The sequence below is a fragment of the Mobula hypostoma genome, chromosome 11 (assembly GCF_963921235.1).
Source record: "Mobula hypostoma chromosome 11, sMobHyp1.1, whole genome shotgun sequence".
In the NCBI taxonomy this organism is placed as follows: domain Eukaryota; kingdom Metazoa; phylum Chordata; class Chondrichthyes; order Myliobatiformes; family Myliobatidae; genus Mobula; species Mobula hypostoma.
The window spans coordinates 96,305,930-96,318,471 of NC_086107.1; the positions used below are offsets into that span (position 1 = coordinate 96,305,930).

General features: G+C 43.2%; 1 protein-coding gene across 8 annotated transcripts in view; it reads right to left on the reverse strand.

The window, feature by feature from the left end:
• Positions 1 to 12,542, reverse strand: part of LOC134353972 (zinc finger CCHC domain-containing protein 3-like) — a 233,661-nt gene that overhangs the window by 35,754 nt on the left and 185,365 nt on the right. Inside the window, exon 4 of one of the 8 annotated variants that reach the window (XR_010019704.1) lies at positions 4,834 to 6,331. The exons of the other annotated variants lie outside the window; for them this stretch is intronic. The gene's annotated coding sequence lies outside the window, so the exon portion shown is untranslated. Of the gene's footprint in view, positions 1 to 4,833; positions 6,332 to 12,542 lie in introns of those variants that run through there. 8 annotated transcript variants of the gene reach the window in all.

The following is a 12,542-nucleotide window of genomic DNA, read 5'->3' on the forward strand; positions in this document are numbered from 1 at the left end:
CCACTGGTCCAAAATGTTGCATACAAGCCTATATACCAACCATTGTCGGTGTTTATATCCCAATTTGTTCGTGCTTGTTCCTGCCCGCAGACATAATTATCCAATCCCTATGTACTTATTTACTTAATTTTTTCATTTTTTTTAATCCCTTTCCCAAATCTTTCCCTTTACTTGTGTTAATTCTCTATTTTCCAAAAAAGAACAACAAACATTTAGACTAGGGGTGCTTATGTTAGCAATATTACTGTGTTGATGAGAAGAGCAATATAAATCATTAGGAGAGTCATCTAAAGTCTGCTCGCATTGGGGTTATATATTCAATCCATTTATTCCAGATTTGATAAAATATGTGAGTTTAGCCTCCATAGTGTTTTCCTCATTTTCCTTTCCAGGATTAGAGACATAGAGACTGGGCTATGATCCGACAGATCAATTGTTGCAATATTACAGTTTTTTATCCTGAGTCTATCTGTATTTAAGATAAAGAAATAGTCTATCCTTGAATAGGCTGAATGAGGGAAAGAGTAATATGTATAATCTTTACTAGTAGGGTGTAATTCCCTCCAGACATCTATAATTCCCAACTCCTCCATCAATGAATTCACTTTCCGAGTCAGAGGTTTATTCTGAGTAACTATTCTTGAAGAATCTAATATAGGATTTAATCTAATATTAAAATCCCCTCCACAAATTACTACCCCTCGAGAACTGACCATTAGGTCAAAAATGTGTCTATAAAATGACCATTCACTATCTGGAGGAGCATAAACATTCAGCAATGTTATTTCTGTACCTTCTATTCTTCCTGTGATTTTTACAAACCGTCCTTCTTTGTCTCTAGTCTCTGAAATATGTTCATAATTAAGAGTACTTGATATTAAAGTAGCTACCCCTCTTTTGTGACTCAATTTATATGATGAATAAAATACATGCTTAAAGCCCATTCTTTTTAATTTTCCATGTTCAGATTGGCTCATATGTGTTTCCTGGAGGAAAGCTATTTGTGCCCTCTCTTTTTTCAATTTAGACATAATCTTATTTCTTTTAATTGGATTCAAAACCCCATTAACATTATAGGAAATTATTTTTACCAATTCAGTTTGCATTTTTCTCTAGTAGAAAAAAAGCACTCTCCTTTTCTAACCAAACAGTAAGCAATCCCTTCTCAACAGTAAATCAAGACATATAACCACACCCTAGACATTTCTGAACGTATAACATTTGAAAATTTTCCCCGACTTCCCACAGTGAGGCCTGAGCACCGACCCGCCTCAGTTCAGAGGGATAACCTCTATCTTCACCCTGTGTTAGAGGGCCCTCAGCAGTTTGAATAATCATAGAGAATTTTCTCCTATTTATGTCTCCACCATATTGCTATCATTCAAGTTATTCTGCCTAGTTTATTTTCAGTTACCAGTTTTCATTTTACTTTTAAGTCCGATTTACTCTTTTCAGTCATTTCTCTTAATTAATCTGTATTCTCTGTACATTCGCCTCTGAATATTTGCAGCTTTTCCTTGTAGTTTGACACTCTGGTTCGAGTGGACCGTCCTCGTCCCACTAACTGCCACGACTTCAGCCGAATCCTCTCCAGTAGCGACTCCGGTTGGGTGATAACTTTAATAGGTAGTCCCCGGTCCGCCAGGTCCGACGTTGCCTCCTCCACCGTAGCGTAAGTTTTTGTCCCTTCGTCGTAAAAGACTCTCAGCCGAGCTGGATACAGGGTCTGGAATCTGATGTTGTTTTCCTTCAGGACTCTCCGTGTTTCCGTATATTCCTTGCATCTGGCAAGAATCCCCGGTGCGTAGTCGTGGTCTAAACTGATTTTGCAGTTGTTCCACATGAAACCTTTCTTTTGCCATGCTCTTTTAAGCACCTCTTCCTTCGTTCTGTAACTGAGAAATCTGATCAGAATCGATCTGGGCTGGGCGCCTGCCGGAGGCTGTGGTGCCAACGCACGGTGAGCCCTTTCTATCTGTAGGTCTTTTGCGGCCAGTATATCAAGGTTCTCTCTAAGCAGCTTCTCCACGAAGGGAATCATCAATCCGGGTTTACCTTCGGTTCCTTCGGGAACTCCGTAGATCCTCACATTTTCCCTTCTCGAGCGGCCTTCTTGATCTATTAGTTTCCACTGGAGTTGGTCCTGTAGCTCCAGCATTTCTGCTATCACTTCCTCTGCGTTTTGTAGCTTCTCTTCAATTCCAACAATCCTCGCTTCGGCTTCATCTATCCGCGAGTTAGTTTTTACTATTTCTCCTTTAATATCTTCCAGCTGTTTGCTGTTATCTTGTCGGAACTCGCGAATCTCTCCGAGAATCAAAGACAGAGTCACCGATTCCCCCTCATTATCTCCGTCCTGGCTTGCCGTGGGAGAGCTAGGCCCTTCGCCTTGCTGCGTCTCTTTATGTTTATCAGCCTTCGAAGCGGACTTTTTATTCTTGTTCTTAGACATCATCCTTGCCCCTTTTATTAATATAGTTATGCAATATTAAGTATTTGTCTAAATTCGATTTTGGGGCAGTTTACCTTCTTTTTTGTCGAGAGACCTTTTCCTTACGCCGCCATTCCCTTTTCCCCATTTTCCTTTTTTTAATTGCCTTGGTTTTTGTAAGTTTCCCAATCCTCCAACTTCCCACTAATTTTTGCTCTATTATATGCCGTCACTTCTGCTTTTAAGTTTGCTTTGATTTCCCTTGTCTGTCACAGTTGTGTCATCCTGCCTTTCAAATACTTCTTCATCTTTGGGATCTATTTGCTCTGTGCCTTCTGAATTGCTCCCAGATGCTCCAGCTATTGCTGCCCTGGCTTCATTCCTGCTACTGCACCCTCGCAATCAACTTTGGCCAGCTCCCCTCCCATGCATCCAATTCCCTTTACTCCATTGTAGTACTGATACATTTGACTTTAGCTTTTCCCTCTCAAATTGCAGGATGAATTTTATCATATTATCATCATTGCCTCATAAAGGATTCCTTTACCTTAAGCTCACTAATCAATTCCGGTTCATTGCACAACACCCAGTCCAGAATAGCTGATCTGCTCGCGGGCTCAACCATGAGCTGCTCTTAAAAAGTCATTTTGTATGTATCCTATAAATCCCCTCTTTTGGGATACAGCACCAAACTGCATGTTCAAATCCCCAGGACAGCTGCAATGATGAGAAAGTAAGGAGGCATAGGATCCAAGGGGACCTTGCTTTGTGGATCCAGAACTGGCTTGCCCACAGAAGGCAAAAAGTGGTTGCAGACGGGTCATATTCTGCATGGAGGTCAGTGACCAGTGGTATGCCTCAGGAATCTGTTCTGGGAAGCCTTCTCTTTGTGATTTATTTATTTATTTATTCTCTCTCTTTTTTTTACAAATGACCTCGATGAGGAAGTGGAGGGATGGATTAGTAAATTTGCTGATGACATGAAGGTTGGGGTTGTTGTGGATACTGTGGAGGGTAGTCAGAGGTTACAGCGGTACATTGATAGGATGCAAAACTGGGCAGAGAAGTGGCAGATGGAGTTCAACCCAGGTAAGTGTGAGGTAGTTCATTTTGGTAGGTCAAATATGATGGTAGAATATAGTATTAATGGTAAGACTCTTGGCAGTGTGGAGGATCAGATCTTGGGGTTCGAGTCCATAGGACACTCAAAGCTGGTACGCAGATTGACTCTGTGGTTAAGAAGGCATACGGTGCATTGGCATTCATCAACTGTGGGATTGAGTTGAAGAGCCGAGAGGTAATGTTGCAGCTATACAGGACCCTGGTCAGACCCCACTTGAAGTACTGTGCTCAGTTCTGGTCACCTCACTACAGAAGGATGTGGAAACTATAGAAGGGGTGTAGAGGAGATTTACAAGAATGTTGCCTGAATTGGGGAACATGGCTTTTGAGAATAGGTTGAGTGAACTTGGCTTTTTCTCCTTGGAGTGGCAGAGGATGAGGTGACCTGATAGAGGTGTATAAGATGAGAGGCATTGATCCTGCGGATAGTCAGAGGCTTTTCCCAAGGCAGAAATGGGTAAAATGAGAGGGCACAGTTTTCAGGTGCTTGGAAGTAAGTACAGAGGAGATGTCAGGGTTAAGTTTTTTTTTAACGCAGAAAATGGTGAGTGCATGGAATGGGCTGCGAGCAACAATTGTGGAGGAGGATACAATAGGGTCTTTTAAGAGACTGTTGGATAGGTAAATAGAGCTTAGAAAAATAGAGGGCTACAAGTAACCCTAGGTAATTTTTTAAGTAAGTACATGTTCGGCAGAGCATTGTGGACCGTAGGGCCTGTATTGTGCTGTATGTGTTCCGTGTTCTATGTTCTAAACACTGCCCTTTTTACATGCCTTTTCTATCTCCTGTTGTAAATTGTATCCCACCTCTTGGCTATAGTTCAAAGGCCTGTATATAACTCTCTTTTTCCGCTTGTAATTTCTTAACTCTACCCACAAAGATTTTATATCTTCTGATCCTATGTCACCTCTAAGGAACACACATAAAAGTTGCTGGTGAACGCAGCAGGCCAGGCAGCATCTCTAGGAAGAGGTGCAGTCAACGTTTCAGGCCGAGACCCTTCGTCACCTCTAAAGATTTGATTTCATTTTTTACCAACAGAGCCCTGCGCCCCCCTCTGCCTACCAGTCTATTCTTTCAATACAGTGTATGCTTGTATGTTAAGCTCCCAACTATAATCATCTTTCAGCCACAACTCAGTGATGTCCACAACATCATACATTCCAATCTCTAAATGCACTACAAAATTATTTACCTTATTCCGTTTACTGCATGCATTGAAATAGGTAACACGTTCAGCCCAGTATCGGTCTTCCTTTTTGATTTTGTCCCCTTTTTACACTGCAAATCATTCCACTGTTTATAAATTTACCCTATCATCTGCCCATCCTTCCTGAATGTCTCACTATCCATGGTCAATGATGGTAAACCAATTGCCCTACCATTTTGGTTCCTACTGCCCTGCCAAATTAGTTTAAACCAACCCCAACAGCACAAGCAAACCTGCCTGCAAGGATGTTGATTGCCCCCCTTGTGTTCATCTGTAACCTGTCCCTTTTGTACAAGTCACACCTTCCCCAGAAGAGATTGTAATGATCCAGAAATCTGAAACCCTGCCCCCTGCATCAGATTCTTAGCCACACATTTGTATTCGTGTGAACAAAGTCACCATAGAGACTTGGTGGAGATCAAATAGTGTCTTTATTTGACAAAATGAGATACAGAAAACATCATATTGAGACCATTTCAGAGGAAGAGACCTGCTTGAAACAACACTACATGACATTTTATCTGCTAAAGATTAGAGGCCAATTTCATATTTACAATGCTTCCTTTGAATTACACACAGCCTTCATACCAGACATCTAAATGTTGAATTTTAATCAGCATTGTGTGGTCAGTAAACTAAACGTGATTCATGGGTCTTAGGAACCCATTGTTCAGAGTTGCATTTGAAATTTGCTCTACATTCCACATTTCAGATTTGAAGATTGGTGGCTGAAGTTAGTTGCTGGAACTATTTGCTATATGTGCTAACCCAAAAAATACCCTACCAGAACCTTCTCTTGGCCCTTCTGTACATCATAAATTTGAACCAGGAAAGGCCAACCATGAGGAGGATCTACTCAAATAGGGTAGTGGAAATTCCCTACTTCGGAATCCCTCCCAATTACTGTGTGCATCCACATCTACCCTACCACCCTTAACAGCTACCTACAAGACACTAAGCAGAGAGATTGTTCCAGAAATTCGAACTACAGTCTTTAAAAATGTAGGGTCTCTTTCCACGGTCACCAGCAAAGTAAAATGTATCAGGCTTACAGGCCCTCTCATCGATGCACAGGAAGGGGGTGAGGTGGCCTCTATTTGAATGTCTGCAAGGACCTCTCCTAGTGGCACCCCCTTCCAAACTGTCCAGTCAATTGCTGACACAAGCGCTGAAATGGCCCAGCTCATTTGTGTTCACTCCCCATTCAGGCTGGGGATGACTGCCATGTGCAATTTCTTCTCTTTCTCAGTCTGCTATACCAGTGAAGTTGTGGAACCTGATGTCTCTGCTGTCACTTGGATCCCTCCCCATCTATTTTCCCTAGTATCTTTTCTATTCTATACTGTACAAATAATCATCTCCTTTCAGCAACCAGCCTTCATTACAGAGTACCGTTACCATGACACTTTAACATGCTATTTATGGCTTTCTGTCATGCTCTCGGTATCTTCTGCCTTCTATTTGTTGTGGGTCTGCTATAATCCGGTCTGGTGCAGCCGGCTGGTGTTCACCACTTAGGTTCTCTGCAATGACACTGTTACTGGGTATACTTGATCTTCTGTTCTGTCTGTGGGTGTGACAAGAAGGTAAGTTGTACAGTTTAACTAGTGTCCAGTGTTTCCACTGACTGCCTCGTCGAGTCTGCACACTTTTGTCATTTGTCAAAAGTACTATCTGTGGTCCTATCCATCTAGGAGCAAACCCTGCATTTTCAAACCCTCACCATGACTTGGTCACCTGGCTGTGGGAGACCTTTCCTTCTGACTCTCTGATCAGCAATGTGCTGCTGTTGTTTGGCTTGGTCCTTCAACATTGGTTACAAATGTCTTTCACATACTGTGTCATTGAACCTCTGTAAGGCCCAGATTATTACCCCATTAGGGAGTCGCATTGCTAGCACCATCACTAATTTGTAGGGGCAGAGACCCAACGTATGGTTTTGGCTTGCTCACAATCTCAGGATTCCTGGTTATACACCCAGCCATTTCCTTCATCAAGTCCCACCCTCTCCATGGTCTCCAGTCTCTGTACATCTGAGACCAATCTGCTTCCCTTCCAGAGGTGATTCCTTCACTCCAATATCATCTTCCTGTTCTATTTCCATTTGGCACTCGTGTGCCTGCCCCTCCGTCAGGATGGTGCTTGCGGGATTCATTCCAGTGTCCCTAACCCTCATTAGTGACGTCCGTGGGGATGAGAGCTGCCTCCCAAGTTGCCCTTCTGCTGTTGGTAACTGCTCTCAGTCTCCCCGTATTCAGGAGTCCTACAATGCGATGGGGTGTGTTGTACGAGTTGTTCCATCATTACCTCAGTTTCCCTTGCTCACACTGCCCATGCTGCGCAGTCTAAAGCTGCCATGCAGCGGGGAAGTCTTGTTATAACAGGTGTCTGTTTCATTCAATAATATGCCACTAACTTTGTCCTCCTATGGTCCTGTACCACCACTCTGTTGTAATACCCTCCCTCAATGAAAGGGGCGAGCCACATCTGGAAATCCGAACACAGATGTAGATACTAGGGAATTGGTGATAAACATAAAAGCCTTTTCCTGATCTGCCTCCTCCAGAGGGGGCTTCCCTCCTTTGAGGCCTTTATCGGAGCCGGTACTGCTAAGAATCCTTGTATGAAACCACAGCAGTTGCTGCTGAAAGCACAGCCTCTCTTCACCATCCCCACCCAAAAGCAGTGGATTATAATGGTGCACGTGTTTAATCTGTACGTGCCTGTGGTGGACGTCCTAACCCACTTTGCCCATTACGTAGAGGGCGTAGGAAACTGTGTGGACATGAAGGACAGGCTGGGGATCTGGACAAGCAAGTACCAGGTCAAAGCAAAGCTGAGAGTGGACTCCAATGACTCCGTCATCCACCCTCCCTCAGGCTTCGTCATCGGAAGGAACTGTGGCTACGTGGTGTACACTGGGCAACCCAACTGCAACAAGGCCGAGGGCCACCAGACAAAGGACTGCACACAGGCCAAGTCCTGCAAACTGTGCAGTCAGGCAGGCCACCTGACCAGGGCCTGTCCGAGACGTGCTGGCACCTACACGCAGGTGATCAGGGGAGGTGCTGGTAACCCAGCAGAGTTAGATGCACCCGCCACCTGTGCCTGGCACCACGGTAAACACCACCATTGAGGAAGGTGCAACCATCTCAAGACCCCACACCCCCTTGCAGAAACTCTGGCCCCGCCACAAGACAAGGAGTCGTCCATGGAGGAAGGGAGAGCCGAGGGAAAAGAAGGCTGGAACCTAGTGACGGGCAAACAAAAGAAGCATCAAAAGGCCCCGCCTATACGACAGATGTCAGAGCAACAGAAGGAGAACCCCAAAAAACAGGCAGGGGAGCACACAGCTTACGGCAACGTGTGCGTCAGAGAGGAAGGTGGAGCAGGAGGCCAGCAGCACCTGCAAAGAATGCGTCAGGCAAAGAGACAGGACAGAACCAGAGAACAAAAGAAAATGCCACACCTTTGACAGTGCACTGGCAATGGAGAAATTTGTGCAGGAGCTGAAGGACTAGAACTTGGAAGCTGCGGGCAAGTGAGACAGTACAGCAGTTCTTTGACTTTTGCTTGAATAGGTATGTTCATACTGCCTAAGGGACATAAGTGAACGCTAACGAACGTTAGCCGGGTGTTATCCACTGCATTGTTTATGTTACCAAATTTGCATTGGTTCTCATTATCTTCAGTGGCACTGTAACTATGACCAAGTTAAATTTGATAAAGACTCTTAGTATAATTTGGTTGTAATTTCTCTGCTACTGATAACGTTGGGGCTCTGTTCTTGCTGTTGGCAATGCTGTTCCTCACCATGACGACGGCACGGGAGGACCAGTTAAGCTCCATAATTAGGCCCTCTTTTGGGGCTGTCAGGAGGTGTTCATTGTGGGGTGGCTGGGTGTATTTCAGTTCAGGAAGTATACTTAGTTATGTTTACAATGTTCTAGTTACTATTTACTGGTTTTTACTCATCTTTTTTTTGTTACGTTGTAATCTCAGTTAGCAGTCTTGCTCAACATGATTGAAATTATAACTAATAGCCTATGCCCTGCAAACTTCAGTTTTCCTCTTGGAATGTAAGAGGATTAAATAAACTTGTCAAGTTAAAGCAAGTCATGAGTAGGATAAGACAGTCAAAAGCCGAAACAGTTTTTCTGCAGGAGACCCATTTAACCCCTGAGGATATAGTTAGAGTAAGGAGGAGATGGCCGGGACAGGTTTTTCCCCCTTTCAGTTCACACTCACGGGGGGGGGTAATTACCCTTATACATAAGTTGGTGCCTTTCCACCTTGTTAATGTTACTGAAGACCAATCTGGCAGATACCTTAATATTCAATGTGAAATTTTCTCAATCAGGTTTAATTTGGTCAATGTGTATGGGACAAATGATGGCAATCCAGCTTTTTTCAGACATCTGTTTTTATCATCAGCTGCTCTGCCGGGCCATCTTATTGTAGGTGGTGATTTTAATTGTGCATTTCAACCTGAACTAGACAGATCTAATGGGGTAGAGATACCTCTCACCATCAGACAAGAAAAGAGTTATCGCAATGTGCTAAAGACTTTAATTTAGTTGATGTGTGGAGAAGGAAGAACCCAGATAAACTAATCTTTTCCTGCTATTCTAGCACTTGCCAGACCTTTTCCAGAATTGATTATTACTTAGTTTCAGCTGCTTTATTATCCACAATTATAAGCTGCTGGTACAATAGCATAATACAGGTTTCCTCCGCCATCTGAAGGTACAGCGTTCCTAGGAAACGATTCGTAAGCCGGAATGTCGGAAAGTGAAGAAGCAGTTACCATTTATTTTTATGGGAAAAATTTGTGAGCGTTTGCAGACCCAAAAAATAACCTACCAAATCATGCCAAATAACACATAAAACCTAAAATAACAGTAACATATAGTAAAAGCAGGAATGATATGATAAATACACAATCTATATAAAGTAGAAATACTTTTCTACAATCATTGCCGCACTGTTCTCCGTAGCGAAAATCTCACGCAAGCGCTCTCAGCAGAAACACGGTGCAAGTGCTCTTGGCAGAAACACTCTCTCCAGTAACCTTTAAGCTATGAAGCTGCCAAATCATACCAAATAACACATAAAAATACACAGCCTATATAAAGTAGAAATAATGTATGTACAGTGTAGAATCACTTACCGGAATTGGGAAGTCAGCGCCGAGCACACTGATGATGATGTGTTAGGCTGAGTCATTGGAAGCTGGGGTGGTGTAGTGGTGTAGTGGTCCCTGACCTCCGGGCAGCAAACTGATACTGATCCACGTAGAATACAGTGGTAGCCAGGATGCACCCAGCGCATCTTTAAGAAAAAAGCTGAAATAAACAAGCTAATTAATTAGGTGCTGCCCGGCACATAATTGTCGGCCCAGATCAGAGGTGGCGCAATCGGCAATCGCCTCTGATCTGGGCAGACATTTACGTGCCAGGCTGCACCTAATTAATTAGGATGTTTATTTCGTTTTTTTCCTTAAAGATATGTTGGGTGTGTCCCGGCTACTGCTGCATTCTCCGCGGCCCGGGGGTTGGGGTGGTGGGACACTGGGGTGTCATCTCGTCGTCTGTCCTTGATGTCGAAGGTCGAGGCTGGTTGTCTGCTGTGGCTGATGTGGGAGGCTTGAAAAATGACAGTATGCTTGACTGCTTAGCCTTGTGTATTTTTCTATCATACATTTCTTTGTAAGCACTCAAACCATCCTGCAAATATGCCCTAAACCTACGTAAGTCGTACTTTTCTGCAATCATTGCAGCAAAAGTCTCATGCAGTTGCTTCATGTTCAGTTCCTGGAGGACTTCACTTTCGGTCCGTTCGCTACTGCATTCGGTTTCGATTGTTATCCTTTCCTCTTCCAAATGCATCAGCTCTTCATCTATCAGTTCTTGGCCATGAGATGCCAAAACCTCTTCGACATCATCTTCGCCAACTTCCACAACCCAAACTCACTTTGTCCTTACTTCATTCACCACAATCGAAATGCTTGATTATGTCTAGTTTTACACCTTTACGAGCTCTTTTAGGCTTTTCCGATACCTTAGAACTCATCTTGTTAACAGCTGTACACAGGCACGTGTTTAAGCAATGCCAGCTAGAATGCAGTTCCTGGGAGGAGCTTGGCTGCTCGGGGGACGCGCTGCCTTTTTTCACACGCCGCCTTTTATCGCACACTGCCTTTTTTCATAACAGTGAAAACACCTTCTGTTAGCGAAAACAGGTAACTAATGTAGGTCTTTCGTAACAGAGAGGTTTCTTAAAGCAAACATTCGAAAAGTGGGGGACACCTGTAATTTCAGATCACGCCCCGATTTCATTGAACCTGCCTAACGCTTTACATTACTCCCCAAGATGGCAGCTTCAAGTGATTTGGCTTAAGGATCCAGAATTTATAGAGTTTATTGGAGAACAGATAGACTACTATTTTGCAAATAATACGGACCAGACATCTGCTGCTATAAGGTTGGAAGCCTTTAAAGCCTTTCTAAGAGGTCAGATGATTAGCTTTACCAGCTTTAAACATAAATCTTTTAGATTGGAAATAGAACAGCTTGAAAAAAGAATATAAGAGACTGAATCTGTAATATTTCAAAATCCCTCTCAGCAGCTATTTGCAGAACTTAACAAACTGAGAGCCAAATATAATGTATTGTCCATTAATAAGGCAACAAAAAGTTTGATGAGACTGACGCAATCCTATTTTGAGCAGGGTGAAAAGGCTAGTAAACTCTTGGCCTGGCGCATCAAACAGATACAAACAGAAAGGGCAATGAACTCCATACAATCAGATGAGGGGGTGACAACTGCTGACCCAAAAGAAATAAACAATATCTTTTTGAGACTTTACCAAAATCTGTATAACACAGAATATTTAGATTCAGCTCCACAAATACAAAAGGAATTTCTCAACTTGTTAGAATTTACACCCCTGGATGAAACGTCCTTGACCTCGCTGGAGTTTAACTTAGAGGCTTAAGAATTGTCTGAAGCTATAACTAACATGAAGGGAGGGAAAACTCCTGGGCCCCATGGAATTCCGATTGAAATATATAAAATCTTTAAGACTAAATTAATACCATCTCTGCTTGATGTGTATCAGGAGTCACTTGACATTAGATCCCTTCCCCTCTCTCTTAATATGGCAGTAATTACACTGCTGTTAAACCCTGGAAAACCACCTTCCCTCTGTGGATCTTACAGGCCAATCTCACTTCTGAACAATGATCTCAAAATTCTCTGTAAGGTATTAGCTAGGAGGCTGGAGCCACTCTTGCCAAAAATGGTCCACCAAAATGGATTTGTTAAGGGAAGGCAGGGCTTCCACAACATTTGAAGAGTGCTTAATAGACTTTATGAAAAATCTGGAAGCTCTGATAGCGCTATTCTGTCATTGGAAGCCAAGAAAGCCTTTGACAGAGTGGAATGGCAATATCTGTTTAAAGTTTTAGGAAGATTTGGTACAGGGGGAAAATTTCTAAGGTGGATACAGCTTCTTTATTCTAACTCACAGGCTGAAATTTTAACTAATGGGCTTTTGTCGGCATCTTTTAAACTCTAACGGGGAACAAGACGGCTGTGCCCTATCTCCCCACCTGTTTATCCTGGCCATTGAGCCACTTGCAATGGCAATTCGAAAACAGGCTAACATAGCAGGAATAACTATAGGAGATATAGAACACGGCACAGCCCTGTATGCGGATGACATAATTTTGTTTTGCTCCAACTTGAAACAAACAATACCTGCCTTAATTGACCTG